General features: G+C 47.1%; 1 long non-coding RNA gene across 2 annotated transcripts in view; it reads left to right on the top strand.

Moving 5' to 3' along the window:
- LOC134943655 (uncharacterized) overlaps positions 1 to 27,353 on the top strand; it is a 67,519-nt gene that overhangs the window by 29,287 nt on the left and 10,879 nt on the right. Inside the window, exon 1 of one of the 2 annotated variants that reach the window (XR_010181667.1) lies at positions 20,725 to 20,831. The exons of the other annotated variant lie outside the window; for it this stretch is intronic. This is a non-coding gene — a long non-coding RNA (uncharacterized LOC134943655). Of the gene's footprint in view, positions 1 to 20,724; positions 20,832 to 27,353 lie in introns of those variants that run through there. 2 annotated transcript variants of the gene reach the window in all.

Here is a 27,353-nt window from a genome sequence, read left to right as displayed (position 1 = left end):
GTGAGCCCACACCGGTGGGACCACGTATAATACTCTTCAGTCAGTCCTGGAACGGACATGGACCAGTGAGTTTAAGAATAGAGTCCCAAGGGGGACATACTGCAGTTTCCAGACGTTTCCCCTCACCAATTTTTTCAAATAGACCTTACCGATTCTCCTCTGGACGGGTAGGTAGTATGCAACACCATACAAGAGTTGTGTCAGGATCAGGTTATTGTCCTGCTGTCCAAGTCACACACACAAAAAAAAAAGTATAAGCTGTTATTCAAGCTTTTTCGTGCTCCCGAGGCCGGACGGCTCGGTCAGAACAATCCTATCTCTAAAATCCCAAAAATTTCTACTTAAGAAGTTGAACTACAAGCTGGAATCTCTCAGGGCAGGGATCTCCAATCTGAAAAAGGAGAAAGGGGGTATAATTACGGTTTCTTCCACATTAGGCTTACCTGGGTTTGCTATTTAGGATTGTCATTACCAATTCACCGGAGTGATGGCGATATGATGGTTTTCCTTCGATAGTAAAAGAGTCATTATTATTCTGTACTGGGATGCTCTCCTGAGTACGGCGAGGTCAAGAAACCAAGTGGTGCAAAACGTTGCATTATCCCTGACAGTTCTTCAACAAAGTGGTTGGCTCCTGAACTTGCCAGAATCACTGTTGATCCCAACGACGCGGTTGTCGGCATTGGAAATACTGTTAGATACAGAACTGTTGAGAGTTTGTTTCTTCCAGTGGAAAAAGCTCTGAGGATCCAGAGTCGGGTCAGTTCTGGAACAGGGTCAATCCATCATTACATTCCATTGATGAAAAAAGATGGTTGCGGCCTACGAGGCCATTCAGTGAGCAGGTTAAATGCCAGAGTGTTTTTAGCGGGACCAGTTGGACAAGTGGTCCGATTTCCACCTGGGATAATCCTGTTTTCAAGACCAGAGTTTCACTCTTGTGGTAGCGGCGCAGTTCTCAAAAGCGCAGGTTCGGGTTCCAGGACTGGATCCTAGGGACCACAGATAAATGCCTTAGAGGCGGGGGAGCTGTCACACAGGAGGAAAACTTCCAAGGAAGAAGGTCAAGTTGGGATACTTGTCACCACATGAACGGTCTAGAGGTAAGGGCCGTTTATAACGGTTTTCTACAAACAAAAACCGAAGCAGCAATGGCAAAAGCCAGAAAGATTTTCCGCTGGGCGACGAAATCATATGCGCGCTCTGTCAGAGATGTTCGTTCCAGGAGTGGAAAACTGGGAAGCAGGCTTCCTCGGCAGACACGTTCTCCATCCAGGAGAGTGGTGTCTTCGTCCAGAGGTTTTCACAGAAGTGACAAATCGTTGAGGGATTCCTAAAATAGACAAGATGGTGTCTCGCCTCAATAAGAAGCTTCAGAGATATTGTTACAGGTCAAGGGACCCTCAAGCTGTAGCAGTGGACGCCCTAATGACTCAGTGGGTGTTTTCAGTCAGTCTATGCGTCCCCTCCACTTCCATTTTTTTCCAAAAATGCTAAAGATCATAAGAAGAACAAAGGTTCAGGTGATCCTCATTGTTCCAGACTGGCCTAAGAGGACCTGGTATCCGGATCTTCAGGTGAACGCCGGATCCTAGCCGAGAGGATATTTCCAGTGAAGTCATCCCTACTTTTCTTCAGACCAGTAAAGGAGTAACGTAAAAACATTACCACCGTATTTGGAGAAAGTATGTGTTTTGGTGCGAATCCAAGAAGGCTTCTACGGAAGATTCCAGTGGGATCGTTTTCTCCTTTTTTCACAAGATGGTGTGGATGTGGGTCTTAAGTTGGGCTCGATTAAGGTTCAGATTCAGCCTTATAGGTTTTATTCCAAAAACAATTGGCCTCCTTTACAAAAGCTCGAACTTTCGTAAAAGGAGTGTTGCACATCCAACCTCCCTTTGTGCCCCCCTGGAGCTCCATGGGGTCTTAACGTGGTGTTGCAGTTCCGGCAAACCTTTACGTAAGGTAGAGTTGTGATTCGTCACTTGGAAAGTGGTCAGGCTGTTGGCCTTGGCATCCGCAAGGCGGGTGTCTGAATCAGCGGCTTTGTTCCACAAGTGCCCCTATTTAATCTTCCATACGGATGGAATGGAGTTGAGAACTCGTCAGCAATTTTCTGCCAAAAGTGGTTTCATCGTTTCACATGAACCAACCTATTGTGGTGCCAGTGGCTACTGAAGTCTTGACGGAATAGAAGTCTCTCGATGTGGTCAGAGCTTTGAAAATTTATGTCGCCAGAACGGCTCAGATTAGGACAATGGAGGCTCTGTTTATCCTGTACGCTCCCAACAAGATTTGGGCTCCTGCTTCCAAGCAGACTATTGCACGCTGGATCTGTGATACGATTCAGCAGGCTCATTCTACGGCTGAATTGCCGTTACCAAGATCGGTGAAGACCCATTCTACCAGAAAGGTGGGCGCATACTGGGCGGCTGTCCGAGGGGTCTCGGCATTACGGTTTTGCCGAGCAGCTACTTGGTCGGGTTCAAACACCTTTGCGAAGTTTACAAGTTTGATACCCTGGTTGATGAGGACCTCTTGTTGGGTCAATCGGTGCGGCAGAGTCATCCTCACTTTCCCGCCCGTTCTAGAGCTTTGGTATAAACCCCATGGTTCTTGAAGCGTCCCCAGCATCCTCTAGGACGTATGAGAAAATAGTATTTTAATACCTACCGGTAAATCCTTTTCTCTTAGTCCGTAGAGGATGCTGGGCGCCCGTCCTAGTGCGTACTGTATCTGCAGTTATTGGGTATGGTTACACACGTGGTGTGTTGCGTTTAAGTCAGCCTGTTGCTGATGTTATTCATGCCGTGGCATGCATTATGCTGTTATTGGTTGTGTTTACACACAGGTTGTGTTATGCTTTATGTCAGCATATTGCTGCATATTCTTCATGCCGTCGGCTGGTGTTCTATTGAATGCCACGTTCTGCGGCATACTGGAGGTGTGAGCTGGTAAGATGCTCACCGTGGTTTAACAATAAATTCTTTCCTCGAAATGTCAATCTCCCTGGGCACAGTTACTTAAACTGGAGTCTGGAGGAGGGGCATAGAGGGAGGAGCCAGTTCACATCCATTCAAAGTCTTAAAGTGCCCATGTCTCCTGCGGATCCCATCTATACCCATGGTTCTTGAAGCGTCCCCAGCATCCTCTACGGACTAAGAGAAAAAGATTTACCGGTAGGTATTAAAATCCTATTTTTTTTTAAGATGTACGCAAAAAAGCTAAAATCACTTAATTTCGGTCTATTTTTGTTCCTAGGGTTTTATTAATCTCAACATTAAATTCCAATCATTTGCAGACAATTTTGACCACTTCACAGCTCACAATGTTGTTTTCATCCACTTTAGACCAAAGTCTGCAACGAGCTGGCTGGTTTACTAAGCAACAGAGCAGCGACACAAAACTCACGGCAGTTTTTAGCATATCTATGAAACACTGACACACAGCAGTAGGAGAAATGAACGGTGGTACAATATGGAATTGTCCTTGGGCCCTTCCCACCCACCCTTATGTAAACAATAGAACTTCATAGGGCTTATAGATGCACATGAAGAAAGCGCACTAGGGTACATTGCACCCCCTTATGCAAACAATAGAAATTAACTCCCGCTGCCCCGCATACCTTGTCAGTCCTCCTGATTTTCAACTCATCCCAGTAAATCCGGACTGCGCATGCGCAAGTCTCGAAATGCACGGGAGAGGCAGACTGTCCTGTGACAGTCCTGCGCAGAGTGTGTCAGGCAGTGTGAACGGCAGCACTGGCAGTGAGTGAATAATGAGCACAGCAGCCACTTCACTTGTACATTGAAGCACATGACCTGGCAGCCAGGATGTTGCTTCACTGTTAACTGTAGGCAGCGTGTGTGCTCCTGGAAGTGGCTGTCCTGTGCTGTGCCCCGCCTCCATCCCCCCACACCACATTGTCCCGGGGCTGCCTCCCTGCTCTTCACAGGAGGGAGCAACAAATCAGGTGGGTACTGTGTCTGCTGGGGGTTATTGGGGGTGGGGGACTATGTATAATGTAATGTGCTACTGTGTGTAATATGGGGGGGCTGTATAAAATGTAATGTAATGTGCTATTGGATGTAATATGGGAGGGGGTGTATGTTGCAGGGCCATAACTAGGGTAGGGCAAGACAGTACCTTGCACACTGTGCACTTTTCATGCCATCGCACCATCTGCACTTACCTATTGGTCGGCTCTGTCTGCATAGCGGTTGATTATAATATATTACAGCAGATAATACAGCTGCTGGCAACAGCCTCCCTGCTTCGTGGGACTTAGGGGGAGGGGGGGGGGGGGGGGGGGGGGAGTAGGAACCAACCCTAGAGGTTAATGGTTCTCTGTCTCTGCTGACAGGACACTGAGCTCCTGAGGGTGCTGATCGCAAACCCACGAGGCGACCTCTCACTTTTGCAGCACGGCCGCCACCCCCTAACAGAGCCAGAAGATGGAGTGGTGAGTATGACGCCGGAGCCCCGGTAAGCGGGTCACCGGCGGGAAATGGCGGCACAAGGGTAGGAGCGCAGCTCTGACAGGCTGCGCTCCGGAGGTCTCAACTGTACTTGTAGTTCGGCGCTGTGAGGGGCGCCCTGGGCAGTGCAATACCCTACACTGGTCGTGTATAGTTTACAAGGTCTAACCCACTGTTTGCTGCAGAAATTACCTCAGGGCAGTATAATCTCTAAGTGCGGGAAGACGCGCCATTACAGGGGGCGGGACTTCTCCTCAGAGCAGATCGTGCATTCACCAGCGCCATTTTCTCCCTGCTGAAGCATCACAAGGCTTCCAGGGAGCTCTGCCCTCCACATAACTCCAGCTATTCTCTGAGGTACCAGGGTAATAGCCGGGGTGGGGTGGGTGGGGGGGGGGGGGCGTGTAAATTTATGAACAGTTTATCCTATTAAGGTTACTCAGTCAGCGCGGCCGTTTTGTCATATTAACTGCCTACTGAGGCGCTGTGTGGCTGACTCCTTATACTCTGTGACCAAGGTATTCCATGGGAAAACTGTGCTGACATTTTCCTGTGTGTGTGTAAACCAATTTACCATATTTAAGGGACTTTGTCCTGTACTGCAGATGTATATCTTCTCCTGGGGAGTCTATACCATGCTCAAAACTGTACACATCTCAGGCTTCGGTGGCAGTTCCCCTGGGGTGGCCTCCATAAATTGTACTTTGATTAAAATATATCCCATACTAGGAAGAAGCCGCAGTTTTGGAGTAGTCTGGGGATTAAAATATTCTCACAGCTGTGCCTCTCGCCCCATTTACGTACCCTAACAAGCGTACACTGGCCCATATGATGCATGACATATGAGGGGGGCAACATATATTTGAGGCTATTAGGGATGAAGAGTATTATATATATATATATATATATATATATATATATATATATATATATATATATATATATATATATATATATATATGTAGTAAATGTCTTCCCACCTTTTAGGGCATTAAACTCCTTCTTTGGGAAAACCTGAGTTCACCCTGAGTTATTATTCACATCCCTAAAGAGTGTCTAAATTGTCAAAGGTTGTGTTACCTGTACCTGGTACAACCTCCATAAAGGCTGATCTCAGATTGAGACTAATCTGCTGCAGGTGTGACTCGGAGACCCACTATTGCATAGATCTCTGGAGATATTGTAACGTGGTCAGGCTCTTTACTTGATGATTTAGATTCTATGTGTAGAAGTGACATGTACTTGTTTCTATGTCACATACAGGATTCTACAGGCTTCACGGCTGGACGCCATGAAGAAAATTGGCCTGCATAATGCAGGGCCAGTGCTCTGGCAGGTTCGTCACGCAGGGGACAGTGGCTACACCAATGGACTGCGGATACAGAATCCAAGAAAGGTATGGTGAATCAGCCCTTCACGGTGAGGCCATGTTGGGATGCTTGGGATACGTGAATATCCGAGCCAACTGCAGGTAAGTTGCCATATCTTCCTTCCGCAGCTGCAGAGACTAAGAAATTAGATCCTACACGTATACTGCAATCCCTTCCAAGGGTTCCTCCACTTCCTTTTTAGGACATTGGGGAAATTCCAGAATACCTGCACCATCAGGGTCCTAAGAATGGAATTCGGGTTTGGTATGCTCAAAACCTTCGTTTTGATGGTGGACCTCCCTGCCTAGGGATCCAGCAGGTGGGAGAGAGACTAAAAAGATTTCCTTAAAACATCTAGGCGATATCCTGCCTAGTTCCCTGGGAAACGTTAGTCTGCCCAGGGGTACAGACTGGATTTTCTAGTACTCCCGCCTCACAGATTCTTCAAATCAGGCTTACTAGCTTCTCAGGCTGAAAGTACAATACTGCTGGAAGCTATTCTAACATGTCATTATTCTGGTTCCACCTCATTTACATAACAGGGGTTACTATTCAAACATAAGGTCATTGGACCCCTACTGGTGGGTGTTCAATTCAGGAGGGAGTCTGAGAGCGGTGATCTCTGGTCAAGATATAGGGGAATTCCTGGTATCTCAGGATATCAGGGGTGCGTACTTTCACATTCCAATCTGGCTGCCTCTCTAGACCTATCTAAGGTTACACTACAACTATGTCGCTTCCAGTTCCAAACACTGCACTTGGCCTCTACGCAACACCGGGGGTGTTCATCAAGGCTTTGACAGCAATTCTGCTCCTGCTCCATAAGCCAGGTGTGGACATAGGGAGTCATTCAGACCCGATCGCACGCTGCAGTTTATCGCAGCAGTGCGATCGGGTCATTACTGCGCATGCGTGGGGCCACAGTGCGCTGGTGCATGCCAGACGGCCAAAGGTCGTCATTACATAGCGATCGTCTTTGCCCGATTGACAGTCAGAGGCGGACGCTGGGTGGGAGGGGGCTAGACGGGGGCGTTAAGCCGCCCCCAGTTAGGGGGGCGCAGTCCGGCCAAAGCAGGCGTGGCTGGACCGTTGAAGGGGCGGGCCGCGGTGGCTGCGTGATGTCACACACAGCCTCTACGACCCAAGCAGCGAAGAGGTTCTCCCGGCCAGCCGCAGGAGCTGCGCTGGCCGCCAGTTACTCCTCAAATGCAAAAGCATTGCCGCTGTGAAGGGGGCTGGCACTGACATGCGGGGTGGACTAGCCCCGTGCTGGGCAATCCCCCCGCATGTCTGAGTGCCTGATCGTAGCTGTGGTAAATTTAGCACAGCTACGATCAACTCGGAATGACCCCCATAATTTCATATCTGGACGGCCTTAACATCCTCCATGAAAATGTTGTTACAGAAGTGCAGGGGGCGTTTATACTGGTGGAGAAAGCATTGGTGATCCAATCAATGGTCTGGGATGTCCTGAAGCCAGCCCGGTTATTGGTTCATCAGTGCATTCGCCTTCTGGGAAAGATGGTTGCCTCCTACGAGGCTCAACAGTACAGAAGATTCTTTGCACAGTCTTTCCAACTGGATCTCCTGGTCAAATGGTCGGGATCTCATCTTCACATGCACCAGCGAATACGCCTGTGGCCGAAAGCCAGGATTTCATTCCTCTGGTGGCTGCGAATGTCTCACCTTCTCGAGGGCCACAGGTTCGGGATTCGGAATTGGATCTTTCTAACCACGGATGCAAGTCTCAGAGGTTGGGGAGCGGTCACCCAAGGGGAATACTTCTAAGGCAAGTGGTCAAGTCTGGAATCCATCCTTTCGATAAACATTCTGGAACTAAGGGCCTGGTACAACGGCCTTCTACAAAAGGCACATTTTCTTCAAGTTCAGGCCATTCAGGTTCAGTCGGATAATGTAATGGCGGTGTCCTACATAAACCGACAGGGTGGAACAAAGAGCAGAGCTGATATGTCAGAGGTAACAAGAATCCTCCTCTGGGCAGAAAATCGCTCGGTGGCGCTGTCAGCAATCTTCATTCCGGCAGTGGACAACTGGGAAGCGGACTTCCTCAGCAGACATGATCTCCTTCCAGGAATATGGGTCCTCCATCCTCAGGTATTTGTAGAGGTAACAAGCCGATAGGCTACCATGCCTATCTGAGGTACACCCTATCGCCTCAGCAAGAAGCTTCAGAGGTACTGTTTCAGGTCAAGTGACCCACAAGCAGTGGCGGTGGATGCCCTGGTAACTCCGTGGGTGTTCCAGTTAGTGTATGTGTTCTCTCCACTTCCACTCATCCCAAGGATTCTCAAACTCAGAACTTAGCTCGGAAGGGCATTCCAAAAATGGTCTTTCCTACCCTGGTACAGACCAGGAAGGGAGTAACGTCTACACATTGCCATCGGATTTGGAAAAAGTATGTGTCTTGGTGTGAATCCAAGGAATTTCCTACAGTGGAGTTTCAACAGGACGGGTTCTCCTCTTTCTGCAAGCAGGTGTGGATGTGGGCCTATGCTTGGGCTCCATAAGGGTCCAGATTTCAGCCTTGTCCATTTTCTTTCAGGGCCCACTCTACCCATAAAGTGGTTTCTTCCTGGGCGGCTGCCTGGGGTGTCTCGGCTTTGCAGCTTTAACGGGTAGCTACTTGGGGATCAGTACTAAATGCCGCCGGCCGGAATCCCGGCGGTCGAAATACCGACGCCGGAATCCCGACCACACAATCCCGACAGGGGTGGCGAGCAGAACGCAGCCCCTTGCGGGCTCGCTTCGTTCGCCACGCTGCGGGCACGGTGCCTCGCTACACTCGGCACACTACTATATTCTCCCTCTATGGGTGTCGTGGACACCCACGGAGGGAGAATATGTCGGGATTGTGGCGGTCGGGATTCCGGCGTCAGTATTTCGACCACCGGGATTCCGGCCGGCGGCATCTTGACCGCATCCCGCTACTTGGTCAGGGTCGAACATGTTGGCTAAGTTCTACAAGTTCGATACTTTGGCCTTTGAGGACCTTAAGTTTGGTCACTCTGTTCTGCTGGAGCCTCAGCGCTCTCCCTCCCGTACTGGGAGCTTTGGTTCATCCCCATGGTACTAAATGGAATCCCAGCATCCTCTAGGACGTAAGAGAAAATAGAATTTTAATTACCTACCTTTTCTCGTAGTCCATAGAGGATGCTGGGCGCCCGCCCAGCGCTTCGTTTCCTGCGTTGTTACTTGGTTAAGTATTGCTTCAGCTGTTGCTGTTCCTCTTTCCTGCTGATTGTCATGGTTTCTTCTAGTTCCTGCTGGTTAGCATGGTGTCTTCATGTTGCGTGCTGCTTAGCATGGTTTCTTCGTGTTGCATGCTGGTTAACACGGTTTCTCCATGTTCCGGTTGGTTAGCATGGTTTCTTTCATGTTGCATGCTGGTTGGCATGGTTTCTTCATGTTTCATGCTGATTAGCATGGTTTCTCCATGTTGCATGTTGGACAGCATAGTTTTTCGTTTCGGTGTGAGCTGGTGTGAATCTCACCACTATCTGTGTATTTCCTTCTCTCGAAATATGTCCGCCTCCTCGGGCACAGTTTCTAGACTGAGTATGGTAGGAGGGGCGTAGAGGGAGGAGCCAGCCCACACTATTAAACTCTTAAAGTGCCAATGGCTCCCAAGGGACCCATCTATACCCCATGGTACTAAATGGAACCCCAGCATCCTATACGGACTACGAGAAAAGGATTTACTGGTAGGTAATTAAAATCCTATTTTTTAATACAGTTTTTTTTTCTTTATGCAAAGTAAGCACAGCACATGTCAGCCTGTTGCTATCTCCGGGATATGGAGCAGAGTCCCGGCTGCAGCGTCTTTTATAGAATCCAAGTCCCGCGAGAATCCAACGCCGGAACTATGACATTTGATTTGGCCTTGCACTGGGATCCTAGTCTGGTGGGAGCACCTGAGCCTGAGGCTCGAGTGCGCTCGGATTCCCGTGTTCGGGGCGGTAAGGATTCCATGCATCCGAACTGCTCATCCCTAGTATTTATATCACAACTCCTCTTTGCCTGGGTCTTTAAAATGTTGATTGTGAATTGGTTCTCTTTTCACCGATTCTTGCACTGGCTGGTTGGCCTCGCTTTTCTTTACTTTCTTCCCTTTTCTCCCTTCCCATCCCCCATGATACAGTATATGTCATCCTTCCCTTCCCTTCCCTTCCCTTCCCTTCCCTGGTTGTCTTGTACTTCTCACCAAAAAAACAAACAAAGCATTGCTGTTAAATATGGAAAACCTTACCAACACTTTCTTTTGTTTTGCAAGTATGGTCTACCCCCCATTTTATTTGTTTTTTGCTACTTTCTGTTTGCCACCTTTGCTTATTGATTATTTTCACTACAAGGCTTATACTGTATATAAATATACACAACCAGCACATGTGATAATAAGAGGCTAAAAATCCATATGAACTGTTGCAGAATTACGACCCCTGGAGCATGGCCTTCCCTGCACATACTGTATGCCTGCCCAGCACAAGCTAAGGAGCGAGTAGCTTGGTTTTTGGGAGGCTGAAGCAGCATCAGAGGCTCCTCACTTTGATATGGAGTTTGGTAATGCTGGGGTCGCACCCTGCATGTGATCAGCCTCCAAACACCTGATTCTGGCCAGATTTAGTCTGAATAATGTCCTTCTATTATGTCTCTAAGTGAGTTTATAGAACACAAAAGAAAACTATAATTCAGACATAAGTAATTAAATAGTTTCAATTATTTTACTGTGAAAACTGTGAATCTTTTTTTAGGTTTTAATTAAAATAATCTGCTGTTTATTTGATCTAAATGCAAAGAGTCTATTATACCTGATCTATGGCTTAATAATCATTACACCAATATGTGTTGACTTGTGGGATTAATATTATTTAATTGTTCTGATTTGTTTGAAACAATGAATCAGAAATTTACAGCAGCCTATCGTCTATTAATTATACCGAAATACATTAATAACTTGTATAGCAATTAAATATTTATGAAATACTTTCAGCAGTGAAATGCTTTCTATGTGCTTTTATTAGAGAGAGGCAAAACATTTCAGACATGAGAAATTAGGATGGTTAATGACAATGCAGAATTATAATGAATTACTAAATTTATACCAGACAATAAAAGAAAGTTAATTGCAGTTTTTTGCAAAGTACTAATACAGATGTGTCCTTGAGAAAGGTGCACACCGGTGGGCATGTGCCCAGCGTTTGCACCCAGTGGTGCCGAGAGAGGGCGGGAGAGGGTACAAATTACCTGGGCCCAGGTCTGAAAGAGGGGCCCAGTGGATACCAAGGACCATGCCCCCTGAAAAGTACCTGGGCCCAGCTAGGCTCTCTACTGCTCTGGCTGGGAGGCATGCCATGCTCCTGTGAGTGGGTGCTTCTGATGTGCTAGACACGCCCCCAAAGAAGGGAAGCAATCCACTTAGCATGCTGTGGTCACACCCCCTCCAGTGGGGGCAGGAGGGCCCAGGAAGTTGTTGTACCGGGGCCCAGGATTTCTCTTGGCAGCCCTGGATGCACTAGGGATGTACATGAGAGAGGTAGATGGATGTACCAGGGATGTACATGAGAGAGGTAGATGGATGCACTAGGGATGTACATGAGAGAGGTAGATGGATGCACTAGGGATGTACATGAGAGAGGTAGATGGATGTACTAGGGATGTACATGAGAGATGTAGATGGAAGTACTAGGGATGTACATGAGAGAGGTAGAAGGATGCAGTAGGGTTGTACATGAGAGAGAAAGATGGATGTACTAGGGGTGTACATGAGAGAGGTAGATGGAAGTACTAGGAATGTACATGAGAGGTAGATGGAAGTACTAGGGGTGTACATGAGAGAGGTAGATGGAAGTACTAGGGATGTACATGAGAGAGGTAGATGGATGTACTAGAGATGTACATGAGAGAGGTAGATGGAAGTACTAGGAATGTACATGAGAGGTAGATGGAAGTACTAGGGGTGTACATGAGAGAAGTAGATGGAAGTACTAGGGATGTACATGAGAGAGGTAGATGGTTGTACAAGAGATGTACATGAGAGAGGTAGATGGATGTACTAGAGATGTACATGAGAGAGATAGATGGATGTACTAGGGATGTACATGTGAGAGGTAGATGGATGTACTAGAGATGTACATGAGAGAGGTAGATGGATGTACTATGGATGTACATGAGAGAGGTAGATGGATGTACTAGAGATGTACATGAGAGAGGTAGATGGATGTACTATGGATGAACATGAGATAGGTAGATGGATCTACTAGGGATATACATGAGAGAGTTAGATGGATCTACTAGGGATGTACATGAGAGAGTTAGATGGATGTACTAGGGATGTACATGAGAGAGGTATATGGATGTACTAGGGATGTAGATGAGAGAAGTAGATGGATGCACTAGGGATGTACATGAGAGAGGTAGATGGATGCACTAGGGATGTACATGAGATAGGTAGATGGATGTACTAGGGATGTACATAAGAGAGGTAGATGGATGCACTAGGGATGTACAGGAGAGAGGTAGATGGATGCACTAGGGATGTACAGGAGAGAGGTAGATGGATGTACTACGGATGTACATGAGAGAGGTAGATGGATGCACTATGGATGTACATGAGAGAGGTAGATGGATGCACTAGAGATATACATGAGATAGGTAGATGGATGTACTATGGATGTACATGAGATAGGTAGATGGATCTACTAGGAATATACATGAGAGAGTTAGATGGATCTACTAGGGATGTACATGAGAGAGTTAGATGGATGTACTAGGGATGTACATGGGAGAGGTATATGGATGTACTAGGGATGTACATGAGAGCAGTAGATGGATGTACTAGGGATGTAGATGAGAGAAGTAGATGGATGCACTAGGGATGTACATGAGAGAGGTAGATTGATGCACTAGGGATGTACATGGGAGAGGTAGATGGATGTACCAGGGATGAACATAAAAGAGGTAGATAGATGTACTACGGATGTACATGAGAGAGGTAGATGAATGCACTAGGGATGTAGATGAGAGAGGTAGATGAATGCACTAGGGATGTACATGAGAGAGGTAGATGGATGCACTAGAGATGTACATGAGATAGGTAGATGGATGTACCAGGGATGTACATGAGAGAGGTAGATGGATCTACTAGGGATGTACATGACAGAGGTAGATGGAGGTACTAGGTATGTACATGAGAGAGGTATATGGAAGTACTAGGGATGTACAGGAGAGAGGTAGATGGATGTACTAGGGATGTAGATGAGAGAGGTAGATGGATGCACTAGGGATGTAGAGGAGAGAGGTAGATGAATGCACTAGGGATGTACATGAGAGAGGTAGATGGATGCACTAGGGATGTACATGAGATAGATAGATAGATAGATAGATAGATAGATAGATAGATAGATAGATAGATAGATAGATAGATAGATAGATAGATAGATAGATAGATGGCTGTTCTATGGATGTACATGAGAGAGGTAGATGGATGTACTATGGATGTACATGAGATAGGTAGATGGATGTACTAGGGATATACATGAGAGAGTTAGATGTATCTACTAGGGATGTACATGAGAGAGGTAGATGGATTTACAGGAGAGAGGTAGATGGATGTACTAGGGATGTACATGAGAGAGGTAGATGGATGTACTAGGGATGTACATGAGATAGGTATATGGATGCACAAGGGATGTACATGAGAGGGAGATGGATGTACCAGGGATGTACAAAAGAGAGGTAGATGGATGTACTACGGATGTACATGAGAGAGGTAGATGAATGCACTAGGGATGTACATGAGAGAGGTAGATGAATGCACTAGAGATGTACATGAGATAGGTTGATGGATGTACCAGGGATGTACATGAGAGAGGTAGATGGATGCACTAGGGATGTACATGAGAGAGTTAGATGGATCTACTAGGGATGTACATGAGAGAGTTAGATGGATGTACTAGGGATGTACCTAAGAGAGAGGTAGATGGATGTACTAGGGATGTACATGAGAGAGGTAGATGGATGTACTAGGGATGTACATGAGATAGGTAGATGGATATACTAGGGATGTACGTGAGATAGGTAGATGGATGTATCAGGGATGTACATGAGATAGGTAGATGGATGTACCAGGGATGTACATAAGTGAGGTAGATGGATGTACTACGGATGTACATGAGAGAGGTAGATGGATGCACTAGGGATGTACATGAGAGAGGTAGATGGATGTGTTAGGGATGTACATGAGAGAGGTAGATGGATGCACTAGGGATGTACATGAGAGAGTTAGATGGATCTACTAGGGATGTACAGGAGAGGGGTAGATGGATGTGCTAGGGATGTAGATGAGAGAGGTGAGTGGATACACTCAGTGGTGGCGAGAGAGGGGGGGAGAGTGTACCAATTACCAGGTCTCAGGTCTGATAGAGGGGCCCAGTGGAGACCAAGGACCATGCCTTCTTTGATTAGGCCATGCCCCCTGAAAAGTACCCGGGCCCAGCCAGGCTCTCTACTGCCCTGATTGGGCGGCATGCCATGCTCCTGTAAGTGGGTGCTTCTGATGTGCTAGACATGCCTCCAAAGAAGAGTGGCCATCCCTTTGCATGCTGTGGTCACACCCCCTCCAGTGAGGGCAGGGGGGCACAGGAAGTTGTTGTACCGGGGCCCAGGATTTCTCTTGGCAGCCCTGTTTGCACCTATGATCCCATATGATTGCATGATTCAGTCACAGCTCCAGAGGTGGGGCACCACAATTAAAATAGATGAACCTCACCAACTGCCACCCCAAACACTGCCAAACCTCACTGGCAGTTGGTGTGGCTCCCCTATTTGAATTTTGTACTGTGCTGCAGCTCCACCTATGGAGCCACCACTAGTGCCAATGCTACTGCACTGTGGTCTACTGTGTTGGACATGTGCATTGAAATTTGCATGCTGCAGCACGCTGCAAGCAACAATGTAAGTGGAAACATCTGTACTTTACTGATCACAGATGATTTGCAAAGACGGGATATAGTCAAAAGGTCAACAGTTACTATGTCGATATTTGTAATGTCATCACCACAATGTCGATGGTTATAATCTCCACAGGTGAAATATCAACATTTTCAGAATGTTACATTAGGGTTGGGCTGTGGACAGGAGGGTTAGGATTAACAAACACACAAACACAATAAAGTGACTCCCTGGCGCTAATTAATAGCTCAATTAGTGCATATGTCCTATAAAAATATTTATCAAACTCTTAAAGAAATCTACAAGCAGCTCACTGTAAAAAAGAGGACTTCTCAACCCCTAAACTACAATACATCAGAAAAATAAAAAAGAAATACAGACAGCACTAGTAGATTTCTTATTAAAATATTTTTATCTAAATTTTTAAATTTATTAAAAGAAAGATCTTTCCCTTTCTCCTAGAACTAATTTTAAGAAGATTAATATCTAAGAAACATGGCAATGCATAAAAAACAATAACAACACATTTAATAACACACTTCAATGTTCTGCTCTGTGCAATAATTTCTTTCTACACATACTCAGAACAGACAGCTGGATATCATTAGCTGACACTGTTACGTTTCAGTGTTACAAAGTCTCCAACCTCTGTAAAAGGTGCTGAATTATTCTCACAGCTTAAACTGGAAACAATGATGATTCATTGAAACAATGTTGCAAATGTCTCTTATTCAAGATGTATATTACAAAGGAACCACACTGCTTTGCAACACAGCTGATATTTAAAACATGGCCATGTTAAATGCACAGTTACTACCACATTTCCTCCTGGGTTTTGTTTCCTTCGACTCCCGGCTCTGGTGCTCAAATAACCTTTCTATGAGCCTTATCCAGAGGTCTGTGATGTTTTCCCAAGCGTGGTGAGGAACATCTGACTGAGGAAGCCGCTGACATCCACAGGCGGAGAAACGCGTCTTTTTGATCCTACCCATTCTTACTAAGCACACCACGAGATTGCCTCACCACGCTGGGGAAAACATCACAGACCTCCGGATAAGGCTCATAGAAAGGTTATTTGAGCACTAGAGCCGGGGGTGGAAGGAAACAAAACCCAGGAGGAAATGTGGTAGTAACTGTGCATTTAACATGGCCATGTTTTAAATATCACCTGAGATACATAATTAACTTCTGCTGCTTTGAGAGAAATATCTCTAGATCTCTGCAAGTTATATCAGCCTATGAATAATTCACTGAGCGCTGCTGTATATTAAAATCAGTGACACTCTTAAGAAAAAGGAAAAATCATTGAGACTGTGTATTATATCTCAATTCATTTGGAAGCAAAAGTCCAATGTGTTGCAAAGCAGTGTGGTTCCTTTTTAATATACATCTTGAATAAGAGACATTTGCAACAATTGTTTCAACGAATCATCATTGTTTCCAGTTTAAGCTGTGAGAATAATTCAGCACCTTTTATAGGGGTTGGAGACTTTGTAACACTGAAACGTAACAGTGTCAGCTAATGATATCCAGCTGTCTGTTCTGAGTATGTGTAGAAAAAAATTATTGCACAGAGCAGAACATTGAAGTGTGTTATTAAATGTGTTGTTATTGTTTTTTATGCATTGCCATGTTTCTTAGATATTAATCTTCTTAAAATTAGTTCTAGGAGAAAGGGAAAGATCTTTCTTTTAATACATTTGAAAATTGAGATAAATAAAAATATTTTAATAAGAAATCTACTAGCGCTGTCTGTATTTCTTTTTTATTGTTCTAGGGTTAGGATTAGGCTGCATGTGTGTGTGTGCTAGGTTTCGGCACGAGAGGGAGGGCGTTAGAGATAGGGTAGAAATACTCACTGGAACGCTACAGCTTCGGAGGTCTGACTTAGAAATTATGGTCTGCTAGAATGGGAAGATGTCGCAGGAGCCAGTGCAGCCGCCATAACACAATAAGTCACTGCTGGGCCACCAGGACATGTCGACATTCTAACAGTCGACATTTTTCATCCAGAGGCATAAATTTATACCCGTCGCCCAGAGGTGAAGTAGACAGCGGTTTAACATGCTGCGGCGATTGGGGGTGGAGCAGGGGTGGCAACCAGCACCATTCTACAAAAGGGGCATGTCATTTGCATTTTGTAGGCGTGCTGGGCTCAGGGTTTGTGTCATCTGACACGTCTACCTAAACCCGACTGTCTAGATTAGGGGTGGGCAAAATACGGCCCGCGGGCCGGATGCGGCCCGCAAACCGATCCTGTCTGGCCCACTGCCTCCCACCAGCGAGCAATGACAAGCGGCCCGAACGGCTGAGCTGCTTGTCATTGCTCTGAGCTGCAGTACCTCCAAGCTGCCGGCGGCGCCTCTCTCCCCTGCTGCTGCGTTGTAGCAGCCTCCTCCCTCCTCCAGAGTCCCCAGTGACAACAGTTCAGCTGAAAAGGGGCGGAGCTACGTGCAGAGGAGGGGCGGGGCTACACGGGACCTCAGGGGGTGGAGCTACACGGGACAAGAGCCAGACTTGTACAGAATAGATCCATCCTTCCTGCCGGGCAGTGGAGTCAGTCTGTTTTTAGGTTTGGGGGAGAGATCTTTAGCTCTCGCTGTACCAACCCCTCCCTTGTTCTGTCACCATGTCACCCCCGTGTTCTGTCACATATAACCCCCCCGTGTTCTGTCACTGTTACCCCCCGTGTTCTGTCACTGTGTCACACCCCCCGTGATCTGTCACCGTGTCACCCCCACCGTGTTCTGTCACCGTGTCACACCCACCGTGTTCTATCACTGTGTCACACCCCCCGTGATCTGTCACCGTGTCACCCCCACCGTGTTCTGTCACCGTGTCACACCCACCGTGTTCTATCACTGTGTCACACCCCCCGTGTTCTGTCACCGTGTCACACCCCCCGTGTTCCGTCACCGTGTCACACCCCCCATGTTCTGTCACCGTGTCACACCCCCCATGTTCTGTCACCATGTCACCCCCCCCGTGTTCTGTTACCGTGTCACCCCCACCGTGTTCTGTCACCGTGTCACACACCCCGTGTTCTGTCACTGTCACCCCCCTCCCCGTGTTCTGTCACTGTGTCACACCTTTCCCCAGGGGCCATTAGACACTGGATAATTTGCTTGCTGCACAATAATTATCCTAAATAAAATGTTAATGTGTAAAAGGGGGCTCTACCTGCTGTAATGTGTAAAAGGGGCTCTACCTTCCATACTGTGTAAAAGGGGCTCTTTCTGGTATAATGTGTGTAAGTGGCGCTGTGTGGCGCAATTTGAATAATGGAGACTATTGTGCAGCCTAATATGAATCTGTATTATTTTTTGCCCACACCCCTTCTACATGAAGCACGTCCCTATATTTTTGGCAAGTGGGGGGAGCTGCTATTTTGCATGTGGCCCTCGGATACTGACAGGAAATGTCAAGTGGCCCCTCAGCTGAAATAATTGCCCACCCCTGGTCTAGATCCTAGGATCAGTCTGAGTAAGCTTCAGCTTACGATGACTGACCAAAGTCTGCTAATATTGCAAGTTGCGACCGAGAGTCGCGATGGGTGCGATGGTGATACAAGGCTGCCTCCTGCTGCATTTGCATTTTATTTGTATGGAATTTCAAATCGGAATCAGGCCCTCTCTGCATATGAAAATGTATTTCCCCAAGATAACAAACCTATGACTAGGTAGTTATCCTCACCTCAAGGTATCTCCATGTAGATGACGGTTCTGTGATCAGAAAAGTGTCTCCCAGGTCTATAAAGAAACTGAAATGTAGGATTTGGATCATACAAGGTACAGGTAGGACTGGTAAAATGTTCTAGCAATTTTGGTAGAAGAAATTCATGTTTCTGGATGTTGGCTTTGGGGTTTTTGGAGCACCTGGAATTGTTGGATCCTCTCGATTCCTCACTTGAACCCATAGTAGTTCTTCCCATGGTGGACATAAATACTAAGGGGTATATTCAATTGAAGTCGGATCCATTCCGACATTCATTTGTCGGAATGGATCCGACCTGGGCTGTTCAATGCTATCTCAATTCAACTTTTAAAAAAGTCGAATTGAGTGCGGGAGGGGAGACGGGGGAGAGTCGTGGACAGACGGGTAGAGTAGCGCTACAGCAGCGGCTATATAGCCGCTGCTGTAGCACTGCTCTCCCCCATCTGCCCGCACCTCTCCCCCGTCTGCCCCCCCGTCTCTGCCTCTCGCCATCCCCGCATCACAGCCGCCGCTCACGGCCACGTCCACCCGGCTCCAGCAAGCGAGGTCTTGCTTGCTGGAGCTGGGTGGATGCTGCTGTGAGCGGCGGCTGTGACACATCCTCCGGCGCTGCTCTCCCCGTATCCGGTGCTGCTCTCCCCGTCTCCGGCGCTGCTCTCCCCATCTCACTTCGACTTTTTTTTTTAAGTCGAATTGAAACCGTCAGGTTTTGGCCCTGTTTTCGACACAAGCACGTGGATCATCAGCTATTCCGCTGATCCACGTGCTTTTCGACAAGTTAAATTCCTCGACTTGTCGAAAAATTTGGGGTTAAATTGAATAGGTCGGAACCCCTTTCCGACCTAAAAAAGTAAAAAACTGACATCATTTCGACAGACGGCAGCTTTCAACTTCAATTGAATATACCCCTAAAACCATATTATTTGCAACACAATTTCTCAAGTGTTTTATAGTCTCAAGTTGTATATTGAATTGCTGAGATCAGTTATTTTAGATCACTTCCACTAGTTACATGATGCATAAAACATATTTAAGTCTTAAAAATAGTTTCTATGCAATTTTCTTTTTATCTCATTTTGTCCAATTTGTCCAACTGTAGCAATCTAGACAACATCACCTAAATGGACTTCATTGATACCATATTCAGCTGTCAGCTGTTGGTATCCAATCAAATGGTCGACAGTAACCATGCAGACATTCATAAGGTCGATACCACAATGTCAACATCAGGACATACAGATGTAGCCATGGTGATCTTTGCTGTGATGCGGCATGCTGCAACATGGATTTCTGCATGGCATGCTGGTCTGTGACTATTCATAGTCGGTGTTCGCTCTATTTATTCCTATTGGAATTAATGGAACAATTGCCAGCTGTGAATAGTCACAGCACAGTGCACCATGCAGCATGCCGCCATGCAGCAAGATGAGCATGGCTAAATCTGTATGCATGCTTCAAAATATCGACAGGCACTAGGCTGACATCCTCAAACTGTCTATAGATTCACAATGTCTACATCGGCATTTCAGGATACTGATGGTTAGTGTTAGGTACCATCAGGAGGCTCAGCTTTAGGTTGCTAGGGGAGGTTAAGGTTAGGATGTAGGGTGGGGTGGGGGTGTTTTAGAGTTAGGCACTAAAGGGGAGGGTTAGGGATCAGGGATGGGGAAGAAATACCAGAATGCTGCAACATCGGAGGTTTGTGCCAGAATGCCAGAAGTAAAAATCAGTTAACCACCAGGACCCAGAAGACGGTGGAGCTGCAGCTGCTTAGGGGAGAGAGAAAGAAACCACTAGACCACCAGGGATGGTTTGTCGACAGTACTTCATGTCGACAAATAATCCATGTAGACATGATTCTTATTGACATTGTCACTGTCAACATGTTGTGAATGCTGACATGCTACATGTTGACAGTTCAACCATGCTGACATCCTTATGTTGACTTAATGACTGTCAACATGGTGACTGACGACAAGTCATACCATACCCCATCTATTTCCATTTACAAAACTAACAGTGTCTGAGAGTAGGGATTGCTAAATTCTCAAACAGATACTGTTTCATTTGATGTTCATTTTTTGTACTGGATGAAGTTCATTTTTTGTATTGGTGAAAAAATAACCTCCTAAGGGGTATAAATATGTGTAAGGTAAAACATATGATTTCTCACTCTTGATGAAGTCCAGCTAGATGCTAAGAAGATGAAACATGTTGAGGACAATCTGGTTGACTTACTTTCTACCTGATCCTGTATGCAGACTGAAAGGAGTTTCAGATAAGCTTTTTAATCTTTTTCAATGTACGAGCATTTTTGTTTACTTTAAATAAATGTTGTGTAAAATGGTATTACACTGTTGCGCCCACTTTTCTTTTTCTATATATGTATGCTGAGCAATACTGTGGGGAAGATTGCACCTTGTGGGGATTTGGACCCATCCTACAGATCTGACATGTACAGCCACAACTATGGGGGTAATTCAGACCTGATTGCTGCTGTTGTTTTCGCACAGTGGGCAATCGGGTCCAAAACTGCGCATGCATATGCACCGCAATGCGCAGGCGCGTCGCACGGGTACAAAGCGGATCACCGCTCAGCGATGGGTTTGTGCGACGGATCCATTCGCATGGGCGATTGTAAGGAGATTGACATGAAGAAGGTGTTCGTGGGTGTCAACTGACCGTTTTCAGGGAGGGTCTGGAAAAACGCAGGCGTGTCCATGCATTTGCAGGGAGGGTGTCTGACGTCAATTCCGGTCCCGGACAGGCTGATGTGATTGCAGCGGCTGAGTACCGTATATACTCGAGTATAAGTCGACCCGAATATAAGCCGAGATACCTAATTTTACCACAAAAAAATGGGAAAAATGACTGACTCGAGTATAAGCCTAGGGTGGGAAATGTACGGTGCCAGGGGTGTTCATGCTCAGGGTGTCATGCTCGTTGCCAGGGGTTTCATGCGGTAGGTGTTATGCTTGTTGCCAGGGGGTAATGCTTGTTGCTAGGGTTGTGCTCCCAGTGCCACATATACCCCCAGTAACAGATATCCCCCCACAGTGCCAGATAAAAACATGCTGCCGTTGCTTTGCCCCCAGTAGTTGTGCCCCTCTTTCTTTGCCCCCAGTAGTTGTGCCCCCTTTCATTGCCCCCAGTAGTTGTGCCCCCTTTCATTGCCCCCAGTAGTTGTGCCTCCTTCTTTCTTTGCCCCCTGTTGCAGTGCCCCCTTCTTTCTTTGCCCCCTGTTGCAGTGCCCCCTTCTTTCTTTGCCCCCTGTTGCAGTGCCCCCTTCTTTCTTTGCCCCCTGTTGCAGTGCCCCCTTCTTTCTTTGCCCCCTGTTGCAGTGCCCCCGTCGCCGCTTACAAACACACAAACACACACAAAAACAATACTTACCACTGCCCCGCTCCTGCTTCCCGACCGCTTCTTCTGCTGCTGCGCTGCTCCGCTCCGTCCGTCCGCTCGCTCCATCCGGCCGCACGCTCCGTCCTGCCGCCGCTCTGTGCGGCCGCCCGCTCCCCGGCACCCGATCATCTCTATGGGAGAGACGTCATGACGTCTCTCCCATAGCAACGCGCACAGACACTAGAGGTCAATAATGACCTCTAGTGTCTGTCCTGGAGCCGGCTGCAGCGGACGCCCACACAGCCCACGGCGTCTGCTGCAGCCATTGACTCGAGTATAAGCCGAGGTGGGCTTTTTCAGCACAGAAAAATGTGCTGAAAAAGTCGGCTTATACTCGAGTATATACGGTAAGTCCTGGGATGCGCAGAGACTGCACAAAATCTGTTTGTACAGCTCTGCTACACATACGTTCACACACTTGCACAGCTAAAATACACTCCCCCTGTAGGCGGTGACTATCTGATCGCAGCAGTGCAAAAATCGCTTGCTAGCAATTAGGTCTGAATTAGGCCCTATATACAGACTGCAATACAAAGAGTGGTATTTTATCACCAATCAAGGTACTCCTTTAAACACAGGGAGCCTTGTGTGGTGAAAAGTACTCCACTGTTTAACATACATATAGAGGGCAGTATTCTCATCCTATATTATATATATATATATATATATTACATACAGGGTCGTCTTTTCGAATGGGTTCAATGGGCTCTTGCCCAAGGGCCCCAGGAGTATAAGGACCCTAGGCTGATAGCTGAGGGTCCCCTCTTTGCAGGGTACCAGTTTTTTTGAAAATCGGCCCTGGGGAACTGGAGATATCCGACTTGAAAGCAGTGGTCCCCATCCAAGCCTGTTAATTGCTCTTCTCAGCCAGATATCTCGGGTTCTGCCTGACATAGAGTTTTGCTGAGGGTATACTCCAAAAGCTGGGACTCTCTGCTTTTGGAGGACATTGGCAGTTTGTCTCTACTATGCCCAGAACCAGAGATATCAGCCTGCCAGCAGTTGGTCCCTGCTCCAGCTCCACACGCCTGGTATGCAGTTTTATATTTGCATTGGTGAATTGTTCTGGCTCCTGAACTCTGATCCCCAAGTCCCCAATATCTCCTGAAAGGTATCCCCAGTACCCCCTAAAAGGTGGAACTCACTAGTTTTTCTTTTATCCCATTCAAAGCTGCGAAATCTAATTTCAGGAACTTGAGATATCTGCAGTCAAGCAAGCTGCCCTCCCACCAGAAAATGATGAATATTAAGCCCACTCCACTATCCACCCCTCCCCTGTGTATTAAACACCCCCTACCACCCTGGAAGTTATGTACCAGGGCCCCTTCATTCAGCCCAATGCCCCCTTCTACAGTTTAGCCCCATCTGTGCAGTAAAGGAGTAATTAGCAGAAATTACTGCTCCAGGTCCTACATGCTGAGCAGAAGATAGAACACCCCCTACCGCCCGCAGGACATCAAACCCGGCGCTGATAGCACCCCCCACCCTTACCGCTGGAGGATGGGTAGGGTGCTCAGTGCATTGCTGTGCCCAGGGGCCTGACGGCTCTGATTACACACATATTTTATAGAACACTGCAAGAAAATGAATTTGGACATAAATCCTCTTTATACCAAATTCATTCACTTAACTTGAGAGCTGACTGTTATTCAGTTAAAATACCCTTTATTAAATAGCATTTCAATATACTGCCCAGTCCAGGATTCAAACCTATAACCTGTCACTTGAACCTGCATAAAAACTATGAGATTTCTAACAATATGAAGCTACTAGTACTTTGTAAGAAAAATAATCAGCATTGCAATTGAGCAGATCTACTGTATGTAGTGTACAGCCACACATCCAATCACTACTGTATGTAGTGTACACATCCAATCACTACTGTATGTAGTGTGCAGCCTCACATCCAAACACTTGCAGCCACACCCTACATAGATCTGCACAGCTACAATGCTGATCATTTTTTCACATAGTACAAGGTAAGCTTCAAATAGTTAGAATTCTCTAGCTTTCCATGGGGGGAATTCAAATGTTTGAAAAGTCGGTCGGGTGTCTGTTTTTTCCTGTCTATTACATAGGAAAAAACAGACACCCAACTGACTTTTCAAACAATTGAATATCCCCCTATGTAAGGGCAGAGAGCTCAATGAATAGAGTGTCTGACTGCAATGGGTTTGAATCCCGGGTATGTTAGCATCTTGAAATGTAATAAAGGACAGTGTAACTGAATATCAAAGAGCTATCAAGTTAAGTTCATGAATGTTGTATAGGTATTAGCAACGGACGGGGTGTGGGTAGGAGACTGAAGTGGTCAGGAGTTGCTGGGCTTTAAAAAGGGGGGAAGCTGCAAGTGAAAGTAATTAAAACAGATAATTGACAAGTGCCGCCAACAACGCCCCCTACACTGCAACGCTGTGTGCGGTGCCCCCTCTGCACACACCTAGTTACTGTCCTGTAGAAGAGTGTTTTATATCCTGTGTTACTAAGGAAATGGGTCTCATGCCTTTCCTGTGTTTGGTTATTGCCCAATAATCAGTTTATGATTATACATTTGTGCCCCAAATGTGTCTATGAAACATTTATCAAGTTCATTTGACATTCCATGTGGACAGGGTCGGACTGGCCCACAGGGGTACCAGGGAAACCACCGGTAGGCCCCACTGCATGAGGTCCCACTGCTTCCTCTAGGGATCAGGTTCCAGACTATGCATTTGTATTATACATGGTAGATATGTTGCATTACACTGCACTATACTATTGTGTATTTCCACACCCCATTTGTAGGCTGGCCACACCCCTAAGTATGGGCCCCTATAACTGCATTCCCCCGGTGGGCCCTTCATGTCCCAGTCCGACACTGCATGTGGATTAATTATAATAATAATAATAATAATAATAATAATAATAATAATAATAATAATAATTGTTAAAACCAAAACGCAAAACCTATTATTTGGGCCTGCGCACATCCCTAAACATAAATCTCAAATACTGTAACTACATTCTAGGTCCAGCATACTATCATTTCATTAACCATGAAGCAATGGATTCTTGAAGTATATTTTGAATATGGGAACAGTGTATTCCCATTAAATAAAGACTCAGCCAAGCACTGTTATTTGAGATATTTTGCAGTACCCAGTTTGCATCTCCTGAGCCGGTGGTGTGATTACATCTTCGTGACCTCCTGGCTTCCTAACTTAAATGCGCTAGTGCACATGCATGGTTTCTCCGATTGGCTGTCACAGTAGCCTCCACAGTGAATGAAGGTGTCCTCACAGCACCTTCATAATAGTAGGGATGACCATCGACTGCTCTGCCACCATCAGTAAGAAACCGCTGATGTTTACCATTGACAGCCTCCCAATGCTGGTGAAAATACTCATCATCGCCATCAGACTATCAATGGTTGCTAACCATCGATGGTCGATGGCCATCGCATGTGCACAACTACTGTACTCACATATAGTTTGTGTTTAATATATGTGTGTAGAATAAATTATATACAGTATGTACTGTACAGTCTTACATCTATAGTGAGGAAAGTACTGGAGGGGATTTTAAGAGATAGAATGCAAGAGATTATAGATGTTGAGATATCAACAGAGTCAGGATCTGCTTCCTTCCCATCTGACTGACTAGAGTGCTTTGCTAGGACCTGGTCACTATTGACCTTACTCGAGGCTGAGACTTTCTGAACCCCACCTGGGGCAGTGACTTTCTGAACCCCACCTGGGGCAGTGGCCCTCAGAACCCCACCTGGGGCAGTGGCCCTCAGAACCCCACCTGGGGCAGTGGCCCTCAGAACCCCACCTGGGGCAGTGGCCCTCGGAACCCCACCCGGGGTAGTGACTTTCTGAACCCCACCCGGGGCAGTGACTTTTGGGAACCCCGCTGGGGCAGTGGCCTTCGGGAACCCCGCTGGGGCAGTGGCCTTCGGGAACCCCGCTGGGGTCAGCACCTCGGATTCTTTTACTGGGACCGGGTCGTCAGCCTCCCTCTCTGGGACCGGGCCGTCAGCCTCCCTCTCCGAGTCGATAATTATCGAAACTTCTCCCGGGACAATGACTTCCGGGAATTTTGCTAAAGCTATAACCTTCAGAACCTCCACTAACGCTATGCCTCTTGAGTCCTTTCCTGGGGAAGCGACTTCTAGACCCTTCTTTGGGGCTTTGTCTCTCGAGACCCCACTTGGGGATATTACTTCAAAGATCCCTTCTGGGGTTTTGCTTCTCGAGTTCCCTTCTAGAACTATGGTTTTAGACACCTTCTCTGGAGTTGCGCTTTTCAAGTCTCTACCTGGGGTAACAGCTTCTGAGACCCCTTCTGGTATTGACACCTGAGCTATAATATTCGATGTCCCTCTATAACCTAGAGCATCGGGTACCGCTCCAGGACTCTGGGCATCGGGTACCGCTCAAGGACTCTGGGCATCGGGTACCGCTCCAGGACTCTGGGCATCGGGTACCGCTCCAGGACTCTGGGCATCGGGTACCGCTCCAGGACTCTGGGCATCGGGTACCGCTCCAGGACTCTGGGCATCGGGTACCGCTCCAGGACTCTGGGCATCGGGTACCGCTCCAGGACTCTGGGCATCGGGTACCGCTCCAGGACTCTGGGCATCGGGTACTGCTCCAGGACTCTGGGCATCGGGTACCGCTCCAGGACTCTGGGCATCGGGTACCGCTCCAGGACTCTGGGCATCGGGTACCGCTCCAGGACTCTGGGCATCGGGTACCGCTCCAGGACTCTGGGCATCGGGCACCGCTCCAGGACCCCGGGCATCGGGCACCACTCCAGGACCCCGGGCATCGGGCACCACTCCAGGACCCCGGGCATCGGGCACCACTCCAGGACCCCGGGCATCGGGCACCACTCCAGGACCCTGGGCATTGGGCACCACTCCAGGACCCCGGGCATCGGGCACCGCTCCAGGGGTTTGCAACTCTGCTTCAACAGGAAAATCAAGAGAGGAGAGAAACATTCTCCTTTGGTTCCTGAATCTATAATGGGGCTCCCCAGCCCAAGGACCCCAATTATAGGACAGAGTGCTTTTTAGTGTGGGTTGTGTGACAAGTACCTCTGCCACAGTAGAGACAGGAGTAGGTCTTGTATCCTGACTCAACTTGGCCAGAGGGCAGGACTTGTCGCCACACTTTGGCTTGCGCAACTCACAGGTCTGCAGATAGTGGCCTAAACCCCCACAATATAGGCATAAATCTAAGTTTCTGCGATGTAGACGCTCCTCTTCTGAGATCCTGGGCCGCAGAAAACTTTCAAACTTTTTCACTCTAATTAAACCTGAGGATTCACTTGTCACCATACTGTGAACAAGAGTCTCTTTAGAGAATGAACTCTCAACTACTTCTGGCAAAATAAGCAAAATTTTGGTCAGAAGGTTTTGCAGTTGCTTTAAGGATTG

Source organism: Pseudophryne corroboree, chromosome 7 (assembly GCF_028390025.1).
Source record: "Pseudophryne corroboree isolate aPseCor3 chromosome 7, aPseCor3.hap2, whole genome shotgun sequence".
NCBI lineage: Eukaryota > Metazoa > Chordata > Amphibia > Anura > Myobatrachidae > Pseudophryne > Pseudophryne corroboree.
Note: the sequence above shows the minus strand (reverse complement) of the source record. Positions and strands in the feature narration are given on the sequence as shown.